The following is a 24861-nucleotide window of genomic DNA, read 5'->3' on the forward strand; positions in this document are numbered from 1 at the left end:
ATAGTGAGATTGTGTTCATGAATTACAGAAAAACCCCAAAGCCCCCACCCCCCTCACACACACAAGCAGTAACAAGCATCAAGAAATCACACTTAACTCCACCCATTGGTCAGATAGAGGAAGGGAGGAATAACTGTGAGGAGTTGTACGGTGACTGATGAAGTGTCTTGGCCCAAAACATCGACTATTTATTCTTCTCCAGAGGTGCTGCCTGACCTTCTCAGTTCCTGCAGCATTTTGTGTGCATTGCTCTAGATTTACAGCATCTGCAGAATTCCTCGTCTGCACATATTATTGTCCCTGTTGTGTTGTTTAATCTCTGCCCATTTCCCATGTCTCTGTTACTTTGTTGCAGACCTGAAGACTTCAACACTGGATCAGTCTACAGGATTGTCTACTGGAGAACACACCCAGGAACTGTCCTCTGTCCCAGCAGGAGACACATCCTCAGGTACCAAGTCTTATGTCTGTCTGTGTTCGTTCAGTCTCTGTCACTCTATGAGGTTGAACCTCCTATGGACCAGTTCACCTACTGGATGTACAGTGCATTGTGGGTAGGGCTGTGAATGATGGAGTCAGTGGTTCCTCTCTCCTGTCTGTTGGGTTGGGTTTGGTGAGTCGTGAGGGATGAGGCTCTGTTGGGGTTGGAGTGAGTGGGGTGGGAGGAATGAACAGTGAGGGGTGGAATGAATGAGAATGACACAGGAGGGAGGAGGGATGAAGTTTGTGTGAGGGGAGGATGGTCACAGAGAGGAAGAGAGGAATGATTGTGAGGAGTTGCATGGTGACTGATGAGACATAGAAACGACTGGAGAGGGATTTGAGTAATTCAGTACGTAGACAGAAGGAAATGGGAGAAAGCATACAGGACAGAGGGATGGAGAGAGAGGTGGGATGCTGGAGTTGGAGGAATGAGGTGAGTGAAGAGAGAGTGATGACCGTGTGCCACGCTCATTTTTATGAACTCCACAACTCATGTTCTCAGCATTTATCATCATCTATCTTTGATTTATTTCCACAAATTGTCTTCTGTTGCACACTGGTTGTTTGTTTTTATGTCAAGGTTTTCACACTTTCTGTTGTATATTTTATTATTTTCCTGTGAATGCTTGCAAGAAAATGATTCTTTGGGTTGTATATGTTGGCATGTATGTACTCTGATAATAAAGTTACTTTATCTTTCATTTATATTAGAGTTATGGCTGCCAAGTAGGGATATTGTCTCTCTCAACCTCATTCTCCTGCCTTGTCCTGTAACCTTTGACACCATTACTAATCAAGAATCTATCAACCTCTGCTTTAAATATAACCAATGACTTGGCCTCCACAGTCTTCTGTGGTAATAAATTCCATAGGTTCACCATCCTCTGGCCAATGAAAATCCTCCTCATTTCTGTTTTAAAGGAACGTCCTTCTGTTCTGAGGAAGTGCCCTCTGTATCCTAGACTCCCCCACTATAGGAAACATTGTCTTCACATCCGCTCTATACTGACCTTTCAATATTCGATAGGTTTCAATGAGATGGACCCTCTTTCTCTGAGTGAGCACAGACCCAGAGCAATGAAACGCTCCTCATTCTCGAACATTTTCATTCCCAGGGGGATCATTCTAGTGAACCTCCTCTGGACCATCTCCAATGCCAGCACATCCTTTCTGAGATAAGGGGCCCAGAAATGCTCCCAACCACAAAGCCACCAATTCCGTCATCCATATCATTGACATATAATGTGAAAAGAAGCTGTCATGGCCAAACAAACCAGAAATGTTCCCGACCACAGAGCCACCAATTCCGTCATCCATATCATTGACATATAATGTGAAAAGAAGCTGTCATGGCCAAACAAACCAAAACAATTGCCACTGCTGGCAACCCTACGGATTTGACATGATGCACCCTCACTCCAATAATCAATTTTCCAAAAAGCTTGATATGTATTTGATCCTTTATTAGCAATTAGCAAACGTACAATCTTGAAGCAATGAAACTTAAGCATGCCCAAGTGTAAGCTAAGTGTAATTGAGTGTTATTGAGTGATCAGCAAAAGGTACGACATCTGCCCGTCCTCATCTCCTACAAACTGCAATGAACAAAGCATGAAGGTGGAACTTATTCCCTTCACTTTTACCCCGTCCACATTCATGTGACTAGTTACCATAATAAATGTGAAACTCAGAATACAATGCAGATGGAGAACAGATACATGGGTCATACAGAAGCCGTTCCAATATCGAACCCTATGGAACACCACCAGTCACCGAGAGCCAACTAGAAAAGGCCTTTAATCCCAATCTTTCCCTCTGTCAGTCAGTCAGTCTACTAACTACTGTATGCTCGTATCTTTCCTGTAATATCATGGGCTCTTGTTTATTAGTATCGTGTGTGACAGCTTGTCAGAGGTCTTCTGAAGATCCAAATGCACAACATCCACCAATTTTCCTTTGTCTATTCTGCCTGTTATTTTCTCAAAGAATTCCAATGGATTTCTCAGGCAAGATCTCCACTTAAGGAAACGATGCTAACATAAGCCTTTTTTCTCATGTGCCTCCAAGTACCCCAGAACTTCATCTTTATAATGGACATCTTCCCAGCCAGTGAAGTCAGGCTAACTAGCCTATAATTTCCTGTCCTTTGCCTCCCTCCCTTCTTTAAGAGTAGAGTGACATTTGCAATTTTCCAGTCCTCCAGGACCATTCCAGAATCCAGTGTTGTTGAAATATCCCTACTAATGCCTTCATCTCTTGCAAAGCCCTGGGGTGTAGTCCATCTGGTCCAGGTGATTTACCTACCTTCAGCCCTTACGACTTCCCAAGCACCTTCTCCTTAGTATTAGCAAGTTCACTCACTCTTACCCCACGACACTCTCCAGTTTCAGATGTACAGCTGGTTTCTTCCATCGTAAAGTCTGACGCAAGAACTATTAGGATGGGAAACAACTTCTTTCCCCAGGCTGTCAGACACTGAACTCCCAGCCTCCTGCCAGGTCACATCACACTTGAAGCATGATGCGGTCTACTTTTTAACTTGTGTCACAAATGCACCTTATTATTTATGAATTTACAAGTGTTGATATTAACTTGTGTGTGTGTTTTATGTATGTCCGGAGGAACGTTGTTTCGTTTGGTGATTAAAAAAAGTGTACTGTTGAATGAAAGTAAACTGAACTGGAACTTGAGTTTGAAAACATTTATTAAGTTCATCCACCATTTCTTTGTCCTACGTCTGCAGCATCATTTTCCATCCGTCCAATATCCACTGTCACCTCTCTTTTATTCTTGATATATCTGAAAAATCTTTTTGCATCCTCTTTTATACTGTTGGCCTACTTACTTTCATATTTCATCTTTTTTCTCCTTATTGTTTTTTCCAGTTACCTTCTATTGGTTTTTAAGAGCTTCTGAATCCTCGAACCTCCCACTAATTCTTGCTCTATTCTCTGCCCTCTCTTTTGCTTTTATGCTGACTTTCCCTTGTCATCATGGTTGCATCATCCTCCATTTAAAAGACTTCTTTTTCTTTGGGATTTATCTATCCTACACCGTCCGAATTGCTCCAGAAATTCCAACCATTGCTGTTCTACTGTCATCACTGCTAGTATTCCCTTTCAATCAACTTTGGCGAACTCCACTCTCATGCCTTCTCTTGGAATCCAGCACCAATCTGAGTTTCCTAACCTGCTGCACATTGAAATTGCCCATGACCATCGTAACATTGCCGTTTTGTCCTGCCTTTTTTTAATCTCCCGTTGTAAATTCTACCCCACATCCTGGCTACTGTTGAGAATCCTGTATATAACCCCCAAGAGGGTCTTGCTATCCTTGCATTTTCTTAACTCAACCCCCAAGGATTCAACATCTTCCAATATTATTCACCTGTTTCTAAGGATTTGATTTTAGTTTTTACCAAGAGAGCCACCCCACTTCCTCTGCCTACGAGCCTGTCCTTCTGAATGATGGAGGAGGTTGGGGATGAGCAAATGGGGGAATTGGGAAGGAGTCTGTGTGTGGAGTGTGTCAGAGCGATGGAACTGAGCCTGGTGGAGAGACTGGGGGAGTGTGGTGAAAGAACAGAACTGACTGGTGTGTGGACGTTGCAGGAAGAATCAGTCTCAGCCCTGGACCAATCCCCCAAACTCCATTTCTCACCTGGACCTTCTCTCGTCCCAGATCCGGATAGGAGGACAAGCCCCGATGCCGGGCATGAGAAGCCAACGGACACCATATGCAAAGCCTCTGAGATGATCCCAGGTAACCACTGAGTTCTGATAGGGGACCGTCAGGTACTCCTGATCACAGGGACCCTTTCTAATTCATCTGGCCTTCGGGTGGTTGGGGTCTGCATGGAGCATCTCCCCAAACAGCGACGGACATTCTTCTTCCCCAAACCCCATCACTTTCAGCCTGGGAGAGGGGGGGAGTCCTTGCTCTGTCTGCCCTGTGGAAGTGGTATGCAGATGTTTACGGAGAGATGCAGGAGGGGTGGAATTCTTCCACAAGCAAGGCATGGATACTCAAAAAGGGGGTTTGACGTTACAAAAGTTTGTGCTCATGAAGGGGACGTTGCTCACATTTGAGCTGGTACTGAGAAGTTCTGACGATATCACAGTTGCACTCGGGAGAGACACAATGGAGGGTCAGAGACTGTTCATTTGGGTAGAACTCAGGAATAGGAAGGGTGAAATCACACTGATGGATTGTACAACAGAACCCCCAATAGCCATCGGGACATTGAGGAATAGATATGTAATCAGGTTAAGGAAATGTGTTAAAATAATAGGGTCGTTGTCATGGGGGGTTCAACTTCCCTCATGTAAACTGGGGCCTTCTTTGTGCAAGCAGTTTCGCTGGGGCAGAAAACGGGTTATTTTCTTTGGAGCAGTGGAGGCTGAGGGGAGATCTGATCGAGGTTTTTTTGATTATGAGAGGCTGAGATGGAGCAGATAAGGAGGGTCTGTTTCCCAGGGTTGAAACGCCCAACTCCAGAGGGCAGTTATTGAAGATGAGAGGGGGTTAGGTTCAAGGGGGATGTGAGGGGTAAGGTTTTTACTCAGTGGTGGGTACCTGGAATGCACTGTCTGGTATAGTGGTAGAGGCAAATACATTAGAGGCTTTTAAGGGACATTTAGATTGACAGATGAGGAAGATGGAGGGATTTGGACATTATGTGGGAAGGAGGTATTAGATTCTGTGTCCTTTTGATTTACTTTTTAGCTGGTCCAGCACAACATTGTGGGCCGAATGGCCTGTTCCTGTGCTGTACTGATCTCTGTTCTGTGTGAGACCAAGGTAAACTGACTCGGCCAGTGTGTGGAAGACACCACACTGGGGGCATAGTGGGCGTGAGGAAGGCTATCAATATCTGCAGCAGGATCTGGATGAGCTGGGGAAATGGCAGATGGAATTTAATGCAGACAAGCATGATCGCACTTTGGGAATGTAAAGCAGGCTCAGACTCACACAGGGAACGGTGCGGTAGAACAGAGGAATCCGGGAATACAGATCCATAACTCTTTGAAAGTGGTGCCACCGGTAGATAGGGTTGTAAAGCGAGCTTTTGGCACATTGGCCTTCATAAATAAAAGTATTGACTGCATGTGTTGAGATGCTATGCTGAAGTTGTATAAGACATTGGTGAGGATTAATTTGGAGATTGTATGCAGTTCTGGTCACCTACCTACAGGAAAGATATCAATAAGATTGAAAGAGAGCAGAGAAAATTTACAAGCATGTAGCCAAGACTTGAGAACTTGAGTTTTGGGGAAAGGTTGGATAGGTTAGGAATTATTCCGGGGATGTACGGGATAGAGGGGGAGATTTGACAGAGGTATACAAAATTGTGAGGGGTACAGACAGGGTAAATGCAAACAATCTTTTTCCACTGAGGTTGGGTGGGACCGGAACTAGAGTTCATGGGTTAAGGGTGAAAGATGAAATATTTGAGGGAAGCCTGAGTGGGAACTTCTTCACTCGGAGGGTAATGAGAGTGTACAACGAGCTGCCAGCGGAAATGGTGGATCTGGGTTTGATTTCAACATGTAACACAAGTTTGGATAAGTACATGGATGGGAGGGATTTGGAGGGACACAGTCCCGGTGCGAGTAGATGGGACATTGCATTGGGGTCAAATTTCTCTTCAATCCATTCCACTGAATGGGGTTAGTTTTTCCCCTTCAGTTCGATACGTCATGCGATGCTTTGAAAAACTTGTTCTTCTTTGTATTATTGACCATGTCAATCTTTACTGGCTTCAGCTAACATACACGCTTCCCTTCTTATTGAAATAAAATCTAGCCAGGGGAAGCGAGGTGAATTTACACATTGCACAGAGAGGCTGGTGGTGGATGGGGAAGGGACTGGTTACTGGAATGATGGACAGGAGGGGAACCTGGGGTCAGCCTGGGTCCACGTGCTTACACAGAGAGTCTGATGGTGGATGGGGGAGGGACTGGTTACTGGAACGATGGGCAGGAGGGGAACCTGGGGTCAGCCTGGGTCCCCGTGCTTACACAGAGAGGCTGGTGGTGGATGGGGAAGGGACTGGTTACTGGAACGATGGGCAGGAAGGGAACCTGGGGTCGGCCTGGGTCCCCGTGCTTACACAGAGAGGCTGGTGGTGGATGGGGAAGGGACTGGTTACTGGAACGATGGGCGGGAGGGGAACCTGGGGTCAGCCTGGGTCCCCGTGCTTACACAGAGAGGCTGGTGGTGGATGGGGAAGGGACTGGTTACTGGAACGATGGGCGGGAGGGGAACCTGGGGTCAGCCTGGGTCCCCGTGCTTACACAGAGAGTCTGGTGGTGGGTGGGGGAGGGACTGGTTACTGGAACGATGGGCAGGAGGGGAACCTGGGGTCAGCCTGGGTCCCCGTGCTTACACAGAGAGGCTGGTGGTGGATGGGGGAGGGACTGGTTACTGGAACGATGGGCAGGAGGGGAACCTGGGGTCAGCCTGGGTCCCCGTGCTTACACAGAGAGGCTGGTGGTGGATGGGGGAGGGACTGGTTACTGGAACGATGGGCAGGAGGGGAACCTGGGGTCAGCCTGGGTCCCCGTGCTTACACAGAGAGGCTGGTGGTGGATGGGGGAGGGACTGGTTACTGGAACGATGGGCAGGAGGGGAACCTGGGGTCAGCCTGGGTCCCCGTGCTTACACAGAGAGGCTGGTGGTGGATGGGGGAGGGACTGGTTACTGGAACGATGGGCAGGAGGGGAACCTGGGGTCAGCCTGGGTCCCCGTGCTTACACAGAGAGGCTGGTGGTGGATGGGGGAGGGACTGGTTACTGGAACGATGGGCAGGAGGGGAACCTGGGGTCGGCCTGGGTCCCCGTGCTTACACAGAGAGGCTGGTGGTGGATGGGGGAGGGACTGGTTACTGGAACGATGGGCAGGAGGGGAACCTGGGGTCGGCCTGGGTCCCCGTGCTTACACAGAGAGGCTGGTGGTGGATGGGGGAGGGACTGGTTACTGGAACGATGGGCAGGAGGGGAACCTGGGGTCAGCCTGGGTCCCCGTGCTTACACAGAGAGGCTGGTGGTGGATGGGGGAGGGACTGGTTACTGGAACGATGGGCAGGAGGGGAACCTGGGGTCAGCCTGGGTCCCCGTGCTTACACAGAGAGGCTGGTGGTGGATGGGGGAGGGACTGGTTACTGGAACGATGGGCAGGAGGGGAACCTGGGGTCAGCCTGGGTCCCCGTGCTTACACAGAGAGGCTGGTGGTGGATGGGGGAGGGACTGGTTACTGGAACGATGGGCAGGAGGGGAACCTGGGGTCGGCCTGGGTCCCCGTGCTTACACAGAGAGGCTGGTGGTGGATGGGGAAGGGACTGGTTACTGGAACGATGGGCGGGAGGGGAACCTGGGGTCAGCCTGGGTCCCCGTGCTTACACAGAGAGGCTGGTGGTGGATGGGGAAGGGACTGGTTACTGGAACGATGGGCGGGAGGGGAACCTGGGGTCAGCCTGGGTCCCCGTGCTTACACAGAGAGTCTGGTGGTGGGTGGGGGAGGGACTGGTTACTGGAACGATGGGCAGGAGGGGAACCTGGGGTCAGCCTGGGTCCCCGTGCTTACACAGAGAGGCTGGTGGTGGATGGGGGAGGGACTGGTTACTGGAACGATGGGCAGGAGGGGAACCTGGGGTCAGCCTGTGTCCCCGTGCTTACACAGAGAGGCTGGTGGTGGATGGGGGAGGGACTGGTTACTGGAACGATGGGCAGGAGGGGAACCTGGGGTCAGCCTGGGTCCCCGTGCTTACACAGAGAGGCTGGTGGTGGATGGGGGAGGGACTGGTTACTGGAACGATGGGCAGGAGGGGAACCTGGGGTCAGCCTGGGTCCCCGTGCTTACACAGAGAGGCTGGTGGTGGATGGGGGAGGGACTGGTTACTGGAACGATGGGCAGGAGGGGAACCTGGGGTCAGCCTGGGTCCCCGTGCTTACACAGAGAGGCTGATGGTGAATGGGGGAGGAACTGGTTACTGGAACGATGGGCAGGAGGGGAAGCTGGGGTCAGCCTGGGTCCCCGTGCTTACACAGAGAGGCTGGTGGTGGATGGGGGAGGGACTGGTTACTGGTACGATGGGCAGGAGGGGAACCTGGGGTCAGCCTGGGTCCCCGTGCTAACACAGAGAGGCTGGTGGTGGATGGGGGAGGGTCTGGTTACTGGAACGATGGGCAGGAGGGGAACCTGGGGTCAGCCTGGGTCCCCGTGCTTACACAGAGAGGCTGGTGGTGAATGGGGGAGGGACTGGTTACTGGAACGATGGGCAGGAGGGGAACCTGGGGTCAGCCTGGGTCCCCGTGCTTACACAGAGAGGCTGGTGGTGGATGGGGGAGGGACTGGTTACTGGAACGATGGGCAGGAGGGGAACCTGGAGTCAGCCTGGGTCCCCGTGCTTACACAGAGAGGCTGGTGGTGGATGGGGGAGGGTCTGGTTACTGGAACGATGGGCAGGAGGGGAACCTAGGGTCAGCCTGGGTCCCCGTGCTTACACAGAGAGGCTGGTGGTGGGTGGGGGAGGGACTGGTTACTGGAACGATGGGCAGGAGGGGAACCTGGGGTCAGCCTGGGTCCCCGTGCTTACACAGAGAGGCTGGTGGTGGGTGGGGGAGGGACTGGTTACTGGAACGATGGGCAGGAGGGGAACCTGGGGTCAGCCTGGGTCCCCATGCTTACACAGAGAGTCTGGTGGTGGATGGGGGAGAGACTGGTTACTGGAACGATGGGCAGGAGGGGAACCTTGGGTCAGCCTGGGTCCCCGTGCTTACACAGAGAGGCTGGTGGTGGATGGGGGAGGGACTGGTTACTGGAACGATGGGCAGGAGGGGAACCTGGGTTCAGCCTGGGTTCCCGTGCTTACACAGAGAGTCTGGTGGTGGATGGGGGCAGGGACTGGTTACTGGAACGATGGGCAGGAGGGGAACCTGGGGTCAGCCTGGGTCCCCGTGCTTACACAGAGAGGCTGGTGGTGGATGGGGGAGGGACTGGTTACTGGAACAATGGACAGGAGGGGAACCTGGGGTCAGCCTGGGTCCCCGTGCTTACACAGAGAGGCTGGTGGTGGATGGGGGAGGGACTGGTTACTGGAACGATGGGCAGGAGGAGAACCTGGGGTCATCCTGGGTCCCCGTGCTTACACAGAGAGGCTGGTGGTGGATGGGGGATAGACTGGTTACTGGAACGATGGGCAGGAGCGGAACCTGGGGTCAGCCTGGGTCCCCGTGCTTACACAGAGAGTCTGGTGGTGGATGGGGGAGGGAATGGTTACTGGAACGATGGGCAGGAGGGGAACCTGGGGTCAGCCTGGGTCCCCGTGCTTACACAGAGAGTCTGGTGGTGGATGGGGGAGAGACTGGTTACTGAACGATGGGCGGGAGCGGAACCTGGGGTCAGCCTGGGTCCCCGTGCTTACATAGAGAGGCTGGTGGTGGATGGGAGAGGGACTGGTTACTGGAACGATGGGCAGGAGGGGAACCTGGGGTCAGCCTAAGTCCCCGTGCTTACACAGAGAGGCTGGTGGTGGATGGGGGAGGGAGTGGTTACTGGAACGATGGGCAGGAGGGCAACCTGGGGTCAGCCTGGGTCCCCGTGCTTACACAGAGAGGCTAGTGGTGGATGGGGGAGGGACTGGTTACTGGAACGATGGGCAGGAGGGGAACCTGGGGTCATCCTGGGTCCCCGTGCTTACACAGAGAGTCTGGTGGTGGATTGGGGAGGGACTGGTTACTGGAACAATGGACAGGAGGGGAACCTGGGGTCAGCCTGGGTCCCCGTGCTTACACAGAGAGGCTGGTGGTGGATGGGGGAGGGACTGGTTACTGGAACGATGGGCAGGAGGGGAACCTGGGGTCGGCCTGGGTCCCCGTGCTTACACAGAGAGGCTAGTGGTGGATGGGGAAGGGACTGGTTACTGGAACGATGGGCAGGAGGGGAATCTGGGGTCAGCCTGGGTCCCCGTGCTTACACAGAGAGGCTGGTGGTGGATGGGGGAGGGACTGGTTACTGGAACGATGGGCAGGAGGGGAACCTGGGGTCAGCCTGGGTCCCCGTGCTTACCATCACCAACACTCCAGCCCAACCACCCATCATACCGTGTGAGTCTGCTGTCTCTGGATCTGCTCTTACTGAACACTTCTCTCAATCTTCCAGTGAACGGGCTCCTGTCAGATGAGTGTGAGGAGATGATCAGCAGTGTCCAAGTGCTGTACCTTGGGCAGAACAACCTGGGAGACCCCCAGGAGTTAGAGGCCTACCTCAATCAGGTGAGAGATGTTGTCCACATTCATTCCCAGAGGTGGAGATTCTGATTCATGTGCTTTTGGTCAGTGCAGGTCAATAATCAGTGACTGTCCCTTCCCGATGAACGGTGAAACACCCAACCCTGAAATGATTACATCTGAGTCACCAGAGACTCCCTGTCCTCAGTCACCACCCAACGCAGGATATAAGAACAGAATTAGGCCATTGGGCCCATGAAGTCTGCTCCATGAATGTGTTTTACCATGGCACTTTCTCCCTCTAAGCCAAACCCTCTTACCAATCAATCTCTGCCCTAAATTCACCCAGTGTGAATAGGGACTGCCCCACCACCTAATAAACACCATCTCCCCGTCTCCCCCACCTCCACCCCATTATACACAACTTCAAAAGACAAACTATTTACAGTGATCATTGTCCCCTCGTTGTCCCACCATTCCTCTAAATCCCTTATTCCTGTGTACATTGTGTGCACGTACGGGCACGTACGTAGCCTTGGGCAGTTGATTCCCAACCTGCCTTCCTCCTCCATTGGCAACGAGTTCCCACCGACCGATCATCTCCACTCATATCCCTTCAGCTTTGCATCTCCCCCATGGTCTCATCGACCATTCGGAGCCAGTGATCACTTTGCATCTCCCCCGTGGTCTCAGCGATCACTTTGTGACTTTCCTGCGATCCCCCATGGTCTCAGCGATCACTTTGCATCTCCCCCATGGTCTCAGCGATCACTTTGCATCTCCCCCGTGGTCTCAGCGATCACTTTGCATCTCCCCCGTGGTCTCAGCGATCACTTTGTGACTTTCCTGCGATCCCCCATGGTCTCAGTGATCACTTTGCATCTCCCCCGTGGTCTCAGCGATCAATTTGTGACTTTCCTGCGATCCCCCATGGTCTCAGCGATCACTTTGCATCTCCCCCATGGTCTCAGCGATCACTTTGTGACTTTCCTGCGATCCCCCATGGTCTCAGCGATCACTTTGTGACTATCCTGCGATCCCCCATGGTCTCAGCGATCACTTTGCATCTCCCCGATGGTCTCAGCGATCACTTTGTGACTATCCTGCGATCCCCCATGGTCTCAGCGATCACTTTGCATCTCCCCCGTAGTCTCAGCGATCACTTTGCATCTCCCCCATGGTCTCAACGATCACTTTGCATCTCCCCCATGGTCTCAACGATCACTTTGCATCTCCCCCATGGTCTCAGTGATCACTTTGCATCTCCCCCGTGGTCTCAGTGATCACTTTGTGACTTTCCTGCGATCACCCATGGTCTCAGTGATCACTTTGCATCTCCCTCATGGTCTCAGCGATCACTTTGCATCTCCCCCGTGGTCTCAGCGATCACTTTGCATCTCCCCCATGGTCTCAGCGATCACTTTGTGACTTTCCTGCGATCCCCCATGGTCTCAACGATCACTTTGCATCTCCCCCATGGTCTCAGCGATCACTTTGCATCTCCCCCATGGTCTCAGTGATCACTTTGCATCTCCCCCATGGTCTCAGTGATCACTTTGCATCTCCCCCATGGTCTCAGCGATCACTTTGTGACTTTCCTGCGATCCCCCATGGTCTCAGCGATCACTTTGCATCTCCCCCGTGGTCTCAGCGATCACTTTGCATCTCCCCCATGGTCTCAGCGATCACTTTGCATCTCCCCCATGGTCTCAGTGATCACTTTGCATCTCCCCCATGGTCTCAGTGATCACTTTGCATCTCCCCCATGGTCTCAGTGATCACTTTGCATCTCCCCCGTGGTCTCAGCGATCACTTTGTGACTTTCCTGCGATCCCCCATGGTCTCAGCGATCACTTTGCATCTCCCCCGTGGTCTCAGCGATCACTTTGCATCTCCCCCATGGTCTCAGCGATCACTTTGTGACTTTCCTGCGATCCCCCATGGTCTCAGCGATCACTTTGCATCTCCCCCATGGTCTCAGCGATCACTTTGCATCTCCCCCATGGTCTCAGCGATCACTTTGCATCTCCCCCATGGTCTCAGCGATCACTTTGCATCTCCCCCATGGTCTCAGCGATCACTTTGTGACTTTCCTGCGATCCCCCATGGTCTCAGCGATCACTTTGCATCTCCCCCATGGTCTCAGCGATCACTTTGCATCTCCCCCGTGGTCTCAGCGATCACTTTGCATCTCCCCCATGGTCTCAGCGATCACTTTGCATCTCCCCCATGGTCTCAACGATCACTTTGTGACTTTCCTGCGATCCCCCATGGTCTCAGCGATCACTTTGTGACTTTCCTGCGATCCCCCGTGGTCTCAGCAATCACTTTGTGACTTTCCTGCGATCCCCCATGGTCTCAGTGATCACTTTGCATCTCCCCCGTGGTCTCAGCGATCACTTTGTGACTTTCCTGCGATCCCCCATGGTCTCAGCGATCACTTTGCATCTCCCCCATGGTCTCAGTGATCACTTTGCATCTCCCCCATGGTCTCAGCGATCACTTTGCATCTCCCCCGTGGTCTCAGCAATCACTTTGTGACTTTCCTGCGATCCCCCATGGTCTCAGCGATCACTTTGTGACTTTCCTGCGATCCCCCATGGTCTCAGCGATCACTTTGCATCTCCCCCATGGTCTCAGCGATCACTTTGTGACTTTCCTGCGATCCCCCATGGTCTCAGCGATCACTTTGCATCTCCCCCATGGTCTCAGCGATCACGTTGCATCTCCCCCATGGTCTCAGCGATCACTTTGCATCTCCCCCATGGTCTCAGCGATCACTTTGTGACTTTCCTGCGATCCCCCATGGTCTCAGCGATCACTTTGCATCTCCCCCATGGTCTCAGCGATCACTTTGCATCTCCCCCATGGTCTCAGCGATCACTTTGTGACTTTCCTGCGATCCCCCATGGTCTCAGTGATCACTTTGCATCTCCCCCATGGTCTCAGCGATCACTTTGCATCTCCCCCATGGTCTCAGCGATCACTTTGTGACTTTCCTGCGATCCCCCATGGTCTCAGCGATCACTTTGTGACTTTCCTGCGATCCCCCATGGTCTCAGCGATCACTTTGCATCTCCCCCGTGGTCTCAGCGATCACTTTGCATCTCCCCCATGGTCTCAGCGATCACTTTGTGACTTTCCTGCGATCCCCCGTGGTCTCAGCGATCACTTTGCATCTCCCCCATGGTCTCAGCGATCACTTTGCATCTCCCCCATGGTCTCAGCGATCACTTTGCATCTCCCCCATGGTCTCAGCGATCACTTTGCATCTCCCCCGTGGTCTCAGTGATCACTTTGCATCTCCCCCATGGTCTCAGCGATCACTTTGTGACTTTCCTGCGATCCCCCATGGTCTCAGCGATCACTTTGCATCTCCCCCATGGTCTCAGCGATCACTTTGTGACTTTCCTGCGATCCCCCATGGTCTCAGCGATCACTTTGCATCTCCCCCATGGTCTCAGCGATCACTTTGCATCTCCCCCGTGGTCTCAGTGATCACTTTGCATCTCCCCCATGGTCTCAGCGATCACTTTGTGACTTTCCTGCGATCCCCCATGGTCTCAGCGATCACTTTGCATCTCCCCCGTGGTCTCAGCGATCACTTTGTGACTTTCCTGCGATCCCCCATGGTCTCAGTGATCACTTTGCATCTCCCCCATGGTCTCAGCGATCACTTTGTGACTTTCCTGCGATCCCCCATGGTCTCAGCGATCACTTTGCATCTCCCCCATGGTCTCAGCTATCACTTTGCATCTCCCCCATGGTCTCAGTGATCACTTTGTGACTTTCCTGCGATCCCCCATGGTCTCAGCGATCACTTTGCATCTCCCCCATGGTCTCAGCGATCACTTTGTGACTTTCCTGCGATCCCCCATGGTCTCAGCGATCACTTTGCATCTCCCCCATGGTCTCAGCTATCACTTTGCATCTCCCCCATGGTCTCAGTGATCACTTTGTGACTTTCCTGCGATCCCCCATGGTCTCAGCGATCACTTTGCATCTCCCCCATGGTCTCAGCGATCACTTTGCATCTCCCCCATGGTCTCAGCGATCACTTTGCATCTCCCCCGTGGTCTCAGTGATCACTTTGTGACTTTCCTGCGATCCCCCATGGTCTCAGCGATCACTTTGCATCTCCCCCATGGTCTCAGTGATCACTTTGTGACTTTCCTGCGATCCCCCATGGTCTCAGCGATCACTTTGCATCTCCCCCATGGTCTCAGCGATCACTTTGCATCTCCCCCATGGTCTCAGCGATCACTTTGCATCTCCCCCATGGTCTCAGTGATCACTTTGTGACTTTCCTGCGATCCCCCATGGTCTCAGCGATCACTTTGCATCTCCCCCGTGGTCTCAGCGATCACTTTGTGACTTTCCTGCGATCCCCCATGGTCTCAGCGACCATTCGGAGCCAGCGATCACTTTGCATCTCCCCCGTGGTCTCAGCGATCACATTGTGACTTTCCTGCGATCCCCCATGGTCTCAGCGACCATTCGGAGCCAGTGATCACTTTGCATCTCCCCCGTGGTCTCAGCGATCACTTTGTGACTTTCCTGCAATCCCCCGTGGTCACAGCGATCACTTTGTGACTTTCCTGCGATCCCCCATGGTCTCAGCGACCATTCGGAGCCAGCGATCACTTTGCATCTCCCCCGTGGTCTCAGCGATCACATTGTGACTTACCTGCGATCCCCCATGGTCTCAGCGACCATTCGGAGCCAGTGATCACTTTGCATCTCCCCCGTGGTCTCAGCGATCACTTTGTGACTTTCCTGCGATCCCCCATGGTCTCAGCGACCATTCGGAGCCAGTGAACACTTTGCATCTCTCCCGTAGTCTCAGCGATCACTTTGTGACTTTCCTGCGATCCCCCATGGTCTCAGCGATCACTTTGCATCTCCCCCATGGTCTCAGCGATCACTTTGCATCTCCCCCATGGTCTCAGTGATCACTTTGCATCTCCCCCATGGTCTCAGCGATCACTTTGTGACTTTCCTGCGATCCCCCATGGTCTCAGCGATCACTTTGTGACTTTCCTGCGATCCCCCATAGTCTCAGCGATCACTTTGTGACTTTCCTGCGATCCCCCATAGTCTCAGCGATCACTTTGTGACTTTCCTGCGATCCCCCATGGTCTCAGCGATCACTTTGCATCTCCCCCATGGTCTCAGCGATCACTTTGTGACTTTCCTGCGATCCCCCATGGTCTCAGCGATCACTTTGCATCTCCCCCATGGTCTCAGCTATCACTTTGCATCTCCCCCATGGTCTCAGTGATCACTTTGTGACTTTCCTGCGATCCCCCATGGTCTCAGCGATCACTTTGCATCTCCCCCATGGTCTCAGCGATCACTTTGCATCTCCCCCATGGTCTCAGCGATCACTTTGCATCTCCCCCGTGGTCTCAGCGATCACTTTGTGACATTCCTGTGATCCCCCATGGTCTCAGCGATCACTTTGTGACTTTCCTGTGATCCCCCATGGTCTCAGCGATCACTTTGTGACTTTCCTGTGATCCCCCATGGTCTCAGCGATCACTTTGCATCTCCCCCATGGTCTCAGCGATCACTTTGTGACTTTCCTGTGATCCCCCATGGTCTCAGCGATCACTTTGTGACTTTCCTGTGATCCCCCATGGTCTCAGCGATCACTTTGTGACTTTCCTGTGATCCCCCATGGTCTCAGCGATCACTTTGTGACTTTCCTGCGATCCCCCATGGTCTCAGCGATCACTTTGCATCTCCCCCGTGGTCTCAGTGATCACTTTGTGACTTTCCTGTGATCCCCCATGGTCTCAACGACCATTCGGAGCCAGCGATCACTTTGCATCTCCTCCATGGTCTCAGCGATCACATTGTGACTTTCCTGCGATCCCCCATGGTCTCAGCGTTCACTTTGAATCTCCCCCATGGTCTCAGCGATCACTCTGTGACTTTCCTGCGATCCCCCATGGTCTCAGCGATCACTTTGCATCTCCCCCATGGTCTCAGCGATCACTCTGTGACTTTCCTGCGATCCCCCGTGGTCTCAGCGATCACTTTGCATCTCCCCCATGGTCTCAGCGATCACTTTGCATCTCCCCCGTAGTCTCAGAGATCACTTTGTGACTTTCCTGCGATCCCCCATGGTCTAATCGACCATTCGGAGCCAGCAATCACTTTGCATCTCCCCCATAGTCTCAGCGATCACTTTGTGACTTTCCTGCGATCCCCCAGGGTCTCATCGACCATTCGGAGCCACCGATCACTTTGCATCTCCCCCATGGTCTCAGCGATCACTTTGCATCTCCCCCATGGTCTCAGCGATCACTTTGCATCTCCCCCGTGGTCTCAGCGATCACTTTGTGACTTTCCTGCGATCCCCCATGATCTCAGCGATCACTTTGCATCTCCCCTGTGGTCTCAGCGATCACTTTGCATCTCCCCCGTGGTCTCAGCGATCACTTTGTGACTTTCCTGCGATCCCCCATGGTCTCAACGACCATTCGGAGCCAGCAATCACTTTGCATCTCTCCCGTAGTCTCAGCGATCACTTTGTGACTTTCCTGCGATCCCCCGTGGTCTCAGCGATCACTTTGCATCTCCCCCGTGGTCTCAGCGATCACTTTGCATCTCTCCCGTAGTCTCAGCGATCACTTTGTGACTTTCCTGCGATCCCCCATGGTCTCAGCGATCACTTTGCATCTCCCCCGTGGTCTCAGCGACCATTTTGTGACTGTCCTGCGATCCCCCGTGGTCTCAGCGATCACTTTGCATCTCCCCCGTGGTCTCAGCGATCACTTTGTGAATTTTCTGCGATCCCCCATGGTCTCAGCGACCATTCGGAGCCAGCGATCACTTTGCATCTCCCCCATGGTCTCAGCGATCACATTGTGACTTTCCTGCGATCCCCCGTGGTCTCAGCGATCACTTTGTGACTTTCCTGCGATCCCCCAGGGTCTCAGCGACCATTCGGAGCCAGCGATCACTTTGCATCTCTCCCGTAGTCTCAGCGATCACTTTGTGACTTTCCTGCGATCCCCCATGGTCTCAGCGACCTTTTGGAGCCAGCAATCACTTTGCATCTCCCCCATGGTCTCAGCGATCACTTTGTGACTTTCCTGCGATCCCCCATGGTCTCAGCGACCATTCGGAGCCAGTGATCACTTTGCATCTCCCCCGTGGTCTCAGCGATCACTTTGTGACTTTCCTGCGATCCCCCATGGTCTCAGCGACCATTCGGAGCCAGCGATCACTTTGCATCTCCCCCATGGTCTCAGCGATCACTTTGTGACTTTCCTGCGATCCCCCATGGTCTCAGCGACCATTCGGAGCCAGCGATCACTTTGCATCTCCCCCGTGGTCTCAGCGATCACTTTGTGACTTTCCTGCGATCCCCCATGGTCTCAGCGACCATTCGGAGCCAGTGATCACTTTGCATCTCCCCCATGGTCTCAGCGATCACTTTGTGACTTTCCTGCGATCCCCCATGGTCTCAGCGATCACTTTGCATCTCCCCCATGGTCTCAGTGATCACTTTGTGACTTTCCTGCGATCCCCCATGGTCTCAGCGATCACTTTGCATCTCCCCCATGGTCTCAGCGATCACTTTGTGACTTTCCTGCGATCCCCCATGGTCTCAGTGATCACTTTGCATCTCCCCCATGGTCTCAGCGATCACTTTGTGACTTTCCTGCGATCCCCCATGGTCTCAGTGATCACTTTGCATCTCCCCCGTGGTCTCAGCGATCACTTTGTGACTTTCCTGCGATCCCCCATGGTCTCAGCGATCACTTTGTGACTTTCCTGCGATCCCCCATGGTCTCAGCGATCACTTTGCATCTCCCACGTGGTCTCAGCGATCACTTTGTGACTTTCCTGCGATCCCCCGTGGTCTCAGCGATCACTTTGTGACTTTCCTGCGATCCCCCAGGGTCTCAGCGACCATTCGGAGCCAGCGATCACTTTGCATCTCCCCCATGGTCTCAGCGATCACATTGTGACTTTCCTGCGATCCCCCGTGGTCTCAGCGATCACTTTGTGACTTTCCTGCTATCCCCCATGGTCTCAGCGACCATTCGGAGTCAGCGATCACTTTGCATCTCTCCCGTAGTCTCAGCGATCACTTTGTGACTTTCCTGCGATCCCCCATGGTCTCAGCGACCTTTTGGAGCCAGCGATCACTTTGCATCTCTCCCATGGTCTCAGCGATCACTTTGTGACTTTCCTGCGATCCCCCGTGGTCTCAGCGATCACTTTGCATCTCCCCCATGGTCTCAGCGATCACTTTGCATCTCCCCCATGGTCTCAGCGATCACTTTGTGACTTTCCTGCGATCCCCCATGGTCTCAGTGATCACTTTGCATCTCCCCCATGGTCTCAGCGATCACTTTGTGACTTTCCTGCGATCCCCCATGGTCTCAGTGATCACTTTGCATCTCCCCCGTGGTCTCAGCGATCACTTTGTGACTTTCCTGCGATCCCCCATGGTCTCAGCGATCACTTTGTGACTTTCCTGCGATCCCCCATGGTCTCAGCGATCACTTTGCATCTCCCCCGTGGTCTCAGCGATCACTTTGTGACTTTCCTGCGATCCCCCGTGGTCTCAGCGATCACTTTGTGACTTTCCTGCGATCCCCCATGGTCTCAGCGACCATTCGGAGCCAGTGATCACTTTGCATCTCCCCCGTAGTCTCAGTGATCACTTTGTGACTATCCTGCGATCCCCCATGGTCTCAGTGATCACTTTGCATCTCCCCCATGGTCTCAGCGATCACTTTGTGACTTTCCTGCGATCCCCCATGGTCTCAGTGATCACTTTGCATCTCCCCCATGGTCTCAGCGATCACTTTGCATCTCCCCCGTAGTCTCAGCGATCACTTTGTGACTTTCCTGCGATCCCCCATGGTCTCAGCGATCACTTTGTGACTTTCCTGCGATCCCCCATGGTCTCAGCGACCATTCGGAGCCAGCGATCACTTTGCATCTCCCCCATGTTCTCAGCGATCACTTTGTGACTTTCCTGCGATCCCCCATGGTCTCAGCGATCACTTTGTGACTTTCCTGCGATCCCCCATGGTCTCAGCAACCATTCGGAGCCAGCGATCACTTTGCATCTCCCCCATGGTCACAGCGATCACTTTGTGACTTTCCTGCGATCCCCCGTGGTCTCAGCAACCATTCGGAGCCAATGATCACTTTGCATCTCCCCCATGGTCTCAGTGATCACTTTGCATCTCCCCCGTGGTCTCAGCGATCACTCTGTGACTTTCCTGCGATCCCCCATGGTCTCAGCGATCACTTTGCATCTCCCCCATGGTCTCAACGACCATTCGGAGCCAGCGATCACTTTGCATCTCCCCCGTGGTCTCAGCGATCACTTTGCATCTCCCCCGTGGTCTCAGCGATCACTCTGTGACTTTCCTGCGATCCGCCGTGGTCTCAGCGACCATTCGGAGCCAGCAATCACTTTGCATCTCCCTCATGGTCTCAACGATCACTTTGTGACTTTCCTGCTTGGGGTTCCCCGTCGTTACCAGAGCAGAGGTTCCTCTGGTTTGGGGAAATGTTTTCCTCTGGTGCCCGTTTTCTAGGAACATTTATCTCCCATTCTGTGGACCGTCTGGTGTTTATAGGATATGATGATTTACAGGTTTTGGGGACGTGATTCCATTCATTATGGAGTTAATGTTTCAGCTCAGAGACCCTTGGTCAGAACTGTCTGGGAAAGGGGGAGATACGTCTGGTCTCAGTTTGGGAGACAGCAATACACTGCACCAGGGAATCAGTTTCACAGGTCTGTGAGGAGGTGGGTTTCCGTGTGGTAGGGAAAGGATCTTGCCTGGTTTTGGGAGCTGGTGAGTGAACCTCGCAGACTGAGGGGTTGAGGGGAGTATCCTGGTCTGGAGAGGGTAAATCCCAGAATTTGAGTGGGGAAATCCCCTGGTCTGAGGGAGGGGGGGGGGCATCCCCTTATCTACAGGGTGAGGAAAATCTCCTGGTCTTAGGGGTTGACGAGAATCCCTTGGTCTTGGTGGGGGTGTGGTAGAAATCCCCTGGTCTTGGGGGATGAGAGGTGTTCTCTGATCCTAGGGGAATGAGAGGCATTCTCTGCCCTTGAGGTAAGGAGATCCCCTAGTTCAAGGAGAGTGGAAATTTCCTGGACAGGGTGGGGGTAGAGATGGGAATCCCTGGTCTCAGTTATGAGGAGAATTCCCTGGTACGAGGGTGAGGGGGAGGTGAATGCCATTCTCCGGCCTCAGTAGGTGAGGACGATCCCCTGATCCGAGAGGGGTGAGAGGTAATCTCTGGCCTCAGGGTGAGGAGAATTCCCTGTTGGAGAGGGTAAGGGGCATTCTGTGTGAGGGGAGGGTTTTTCTCAGGTCTGAAGGAAAAGCTGATTCCATTTTCCGGGAGGCTCTATTCCCAGTTTGGAGCACGGGAATTTCTCTGATCCCGAGAGAAGGTGGATCCTTGTTGTGGGATGTTTGGAGGAGCAGATTCTCCTGGTGAAGGGATGGGGTTTGGGGAGGGGTTGATGGTGATTTCTGAGGAATTGAATTTTCCTGCTGTATAGGGAATGTAGTTCTTGGTGTGAAGAAGGGAATCTCCTGGTGGTAAGTGATGGATTTTGTGGGTGATGAGAGGAGGGTCTCTCTGCTGTCCTGATCCCCCACACAGTGCGGTCTAACCGTGTTTCTTCACCCGTCACTCACCATCAACATCCCTGGTCCACAGATACGTGAGATACTGAGGGAACAGCTCCCCTGCAAGCACATCCTGTCCAAGAGCAAACGCGACAAGGGAAATAACTGAGAGGGAAGATCTCAGATCATGTTCGTCCAACGTATCACAGGGTGATGGACGATGTGTGAAGTGTTCATGGGTTGTGGTGGGGAGTGTGAGGTTTCAGTGGGTTGTGTGATGGTGGTGGGGAATCCAATATCAGTGAAATATTATTAGCATCAATTGGACTGTGTATCTGTCATTGAGAATCAGGTTTATTATCAAACATATTACTCTTTCATCTTTCATTATTTCTCATCAATTGAATGTAATAATGGGTTTAATCCAAGCAATGAAAGACACATTCAGATTCCTGGGAAGTGGCTCTGTAATTGTTTCTGTATTTCCAATGATCCACGGTTACTTTAATTTAGAATGTATTTCTGTTTTACTTCAGTTGTGATGTTACATTCATTTATCACTGTTATTAAAAGTAATATCATAAAGACACAAAATAAATGAACATTCCCAAACAGCTTGCAGAGAAGGGAGACCGTTTCTGCACAATCAGTCTTCCTTTGCACGTCGGCTGTTTGTCGGTCTTTATTTACATGTAGATTTTCGTGAATTGTATCATGCTTTATTTTCACGTGAATGCTTGTAAGAAAATGAGTCTCAGGGTAGTATATGGTGATGTATACTTACTTTGTTAATAAATTTACTTTGAACTTTGATTGCAAAGCTGTTCTTTTCAGTATCTGAATCAGGTTTAATAACACTGACATATGTCATGAAATTTGTTGTTTTGTGTCAGCAGTGCAGTGTAAGACAGAAAATACTATAAATTACAATAAGAAATGTACAGAATATAAAAATAAGTTGTGTAAAAAGAGAGCAAGAATATCTTCAAGCTGATTATCTTGCCTGCAATTTCCATTAAGTACTGAAGACTGGTTCTGGATTGAATTAATATCTGCTACACTCACATAATTCCACAAATCCTGAATAATTCTGAACAAAACCTATCAAATACCTGGAAGAGGCCTGAACTGCTACAGCACAGGAGGTTGTGGATCAGCAGCGGGTAAGAGGGATGAGTGGAGATGGGTACCTGCTGTGTTTTGTAACTACAAAACATTAAACTAATGAAAAGAATAACACGGGAGTGGGAATGTGAGTCTAACTTTGTTTTTTTACTTTAAGCGAGGCACACACGTATCACGTAGTAGCTTCATGACGTATGCAATACTTTAATTTTTTAGATAATCCTTAATGAATTATTTAAACAAGAATGTTTAATCAATAGTATATTTACAATATTACTGAAATATTAAATACACACCGTTCCTACCTGCTTAGCTGTAAACAATTCAATGGAGAATGCATCTCAACTCTCTATACACAGTATACTATATAATACAACTACTATAGACAGACGTCATGCAGAGTCAATTTCAAATTGTCCCATTCAGGCGAAAGATTGATTCACTATGGATGGAGGTTTTCTTACTCTTTAATGTCTTTCCTGACTAAGGGATCACTACACTTGGTAGGTGTGACTTTTGAAGCATTGAACCTCACCCACATTAGCACTGGTTAAAACATTTTCCACCCCAAAGCAGACGTGAGGCCTTTCTGTCGATCTGTGTGTGTTGTTTGTCACTGCAGCATGAAGGCAACGTGATGCAGAGGCTGTGGGGTGTTCACGTCCATCACCCGGAACTTGTGACATGACTGCACCTGCACCATAAGGTGAGGTGTCACGGGCAAGCTTCACTAGACAGTGTGGATCACGATGTGTGAGTGCAGTGTGTGTTGTCACCATTTCCTTTACCTTTTGTCCATTTCCATCTCTTCCCCATCTGTGATAACGGGTGAAAGGAGTGGAGGACAGTAGCCAGGTTTGGCAGGAATTAACAAATCCTAAAAAGGAACCACAACTCTGACATGTCCTGTGGGCTCGGGGCATCCACCACTGCTTGAATTTTCTCAGCACACTTGTGTAATCCTTGTGCGTCAATGATGTGATGTTTGGTTTAAAGAAGTTACAGTTGTGTCATGTACTGGGTCATAATCTTTCAATCTTTTTAACTCTGTCTTGAGGTTTTAAAGATCATCCTTACCGGTCATCTGGGTAACACTGAGTGGCTGGACAGCCTTGCAGCACCTGGTCCATCACTTTCTGCTGGACCTCAGGTGCAGATGCTCCTCCAAAAATAAGCAGAAAACCCCTTTGTAGTGTTTATGGTGAGAAACACTATGGACTCTTCTTTCATCTCCCTCTGTAGGTGAGCCTCAGCTAAGTCCACTTTGCTCAAGTGTTTTCCTCCAGAAAAGTTTGCAGAGGGCCCCTCCATCCCAGGCAGAAGGTATCGATCTACTTTTGGTACTGGGTTGATGGTGATCTGAAAATCACCACAGATCTGGACAGACCCATTCTTCTCGGCTACTGGGACCACTGGCATTGCTCACGGGTTCCACTCGAGCTTGGACAGAATTTCCTCAGCCTCCATGTGATCCAGCTCACTGGCTACTTTATCATGGATAGTCTAAGGAACTGGTCGGGCTTTGCTAAACTTGGGTGTGGGATGTTCATTTAACACTGTTTTACCCATGATATGTTTGAGTTTTCCAATGGGATCCTTGAACACTGCTGTGGCATCATCCATGACCTTGCTTAATTCACTTTCAGTTGACTCTCACGGGGGTTGTGTTATTCCCACAGGAATGATCTCTTCTCCAGTATAAGATCTGCAGGCTTCAATTTAATATCTTTGAAATGGCATTCAATCTGATTTTGTGGAATTACTGGAACAGCTGAGCTGGTGTCCAATTCTGGTGCAAGCCACATTGCTTGTCTATTATTGGTTTTCAAATTGTAAAGCTCAAGAGTACCCAATCTACCCAAGAACATCTGCTGATGCTGGAAATCCAGAGCAACACACACAAAATGCTGGAAGAACTCGGCAGGTCAGGCAGCATCTATGGAAAAGAGTTAACAGTCCACGTTTCAGGCCAAGACCCTGCATCAGGACTGAAATGTCAACTGATGGTGCTTTTCCACAGATGCTGCCTGACCTGCTGAGTTTCTCCAGCACTTACATAGAACATAGAATAGTACAGCACATTACAGGCCCTTCGGCCCACAATGTTGTGCCGACCCTCAAACCCTGCCTCCCATATAACCCCCCCACTTTAAATTCCTCCATATACCTGTCTAGTAGTCTCTTAAACTTCACTAGTGTATCTGCCTCCACCACTGACTCAGGCAGTGCATTCCATGCACCAACCACTCTCTGAGTAAAAAACCTTCCCCTAATATCCCCTTTGAACTTCCCTCCCCTTACCTTAAAACCATGTCCTCTTGTACTGAGCAGTGGTGCCCTGGGGAAGAGGTGCTGGCTGTCCACTCTGTCTATTCCTCTTAATATCTTGTACACCT

General features: G+C 51.4%; 1 long non-coding RNA gene across 1 annotated transcript; it reads left to right on the plus strand.

The window, feature by feature from the left end:
- The first annotated feature begins 357 nt into the window (after positions 1-357).
- LOC140724264 (uncharacterized) lies at positions 358-21920 on the plus strand. Its single transcript, XR_012098078.1, has 4 exons — positions 358-451; positions 4165-4245; positions 10645-10757; positions 21432-21920. It is a non-coding gene; the product is annotated as an uncharacterized lncRNA (long non-coding RNA).
- Positions 21921-24861: the final 2941 nt, after the last annotated feature.

This window comes from Hemitrygon akajei, unplaced genomic scaffold, assembly GCF_048418815.1.
Source record: "Hemitrygon akajei unplaced genomic scaffold, sHemAka1.3 Scf000181, whole genome shotgun sequence".
Taxonomy (NCBI): domain Eukaryota; kingdom Metazoa; phylum Chordata; class Chondrichthyes; order Myliobatiformes; family Dasyatidae; genus Hemitrygon; species Hemitrygon akajei.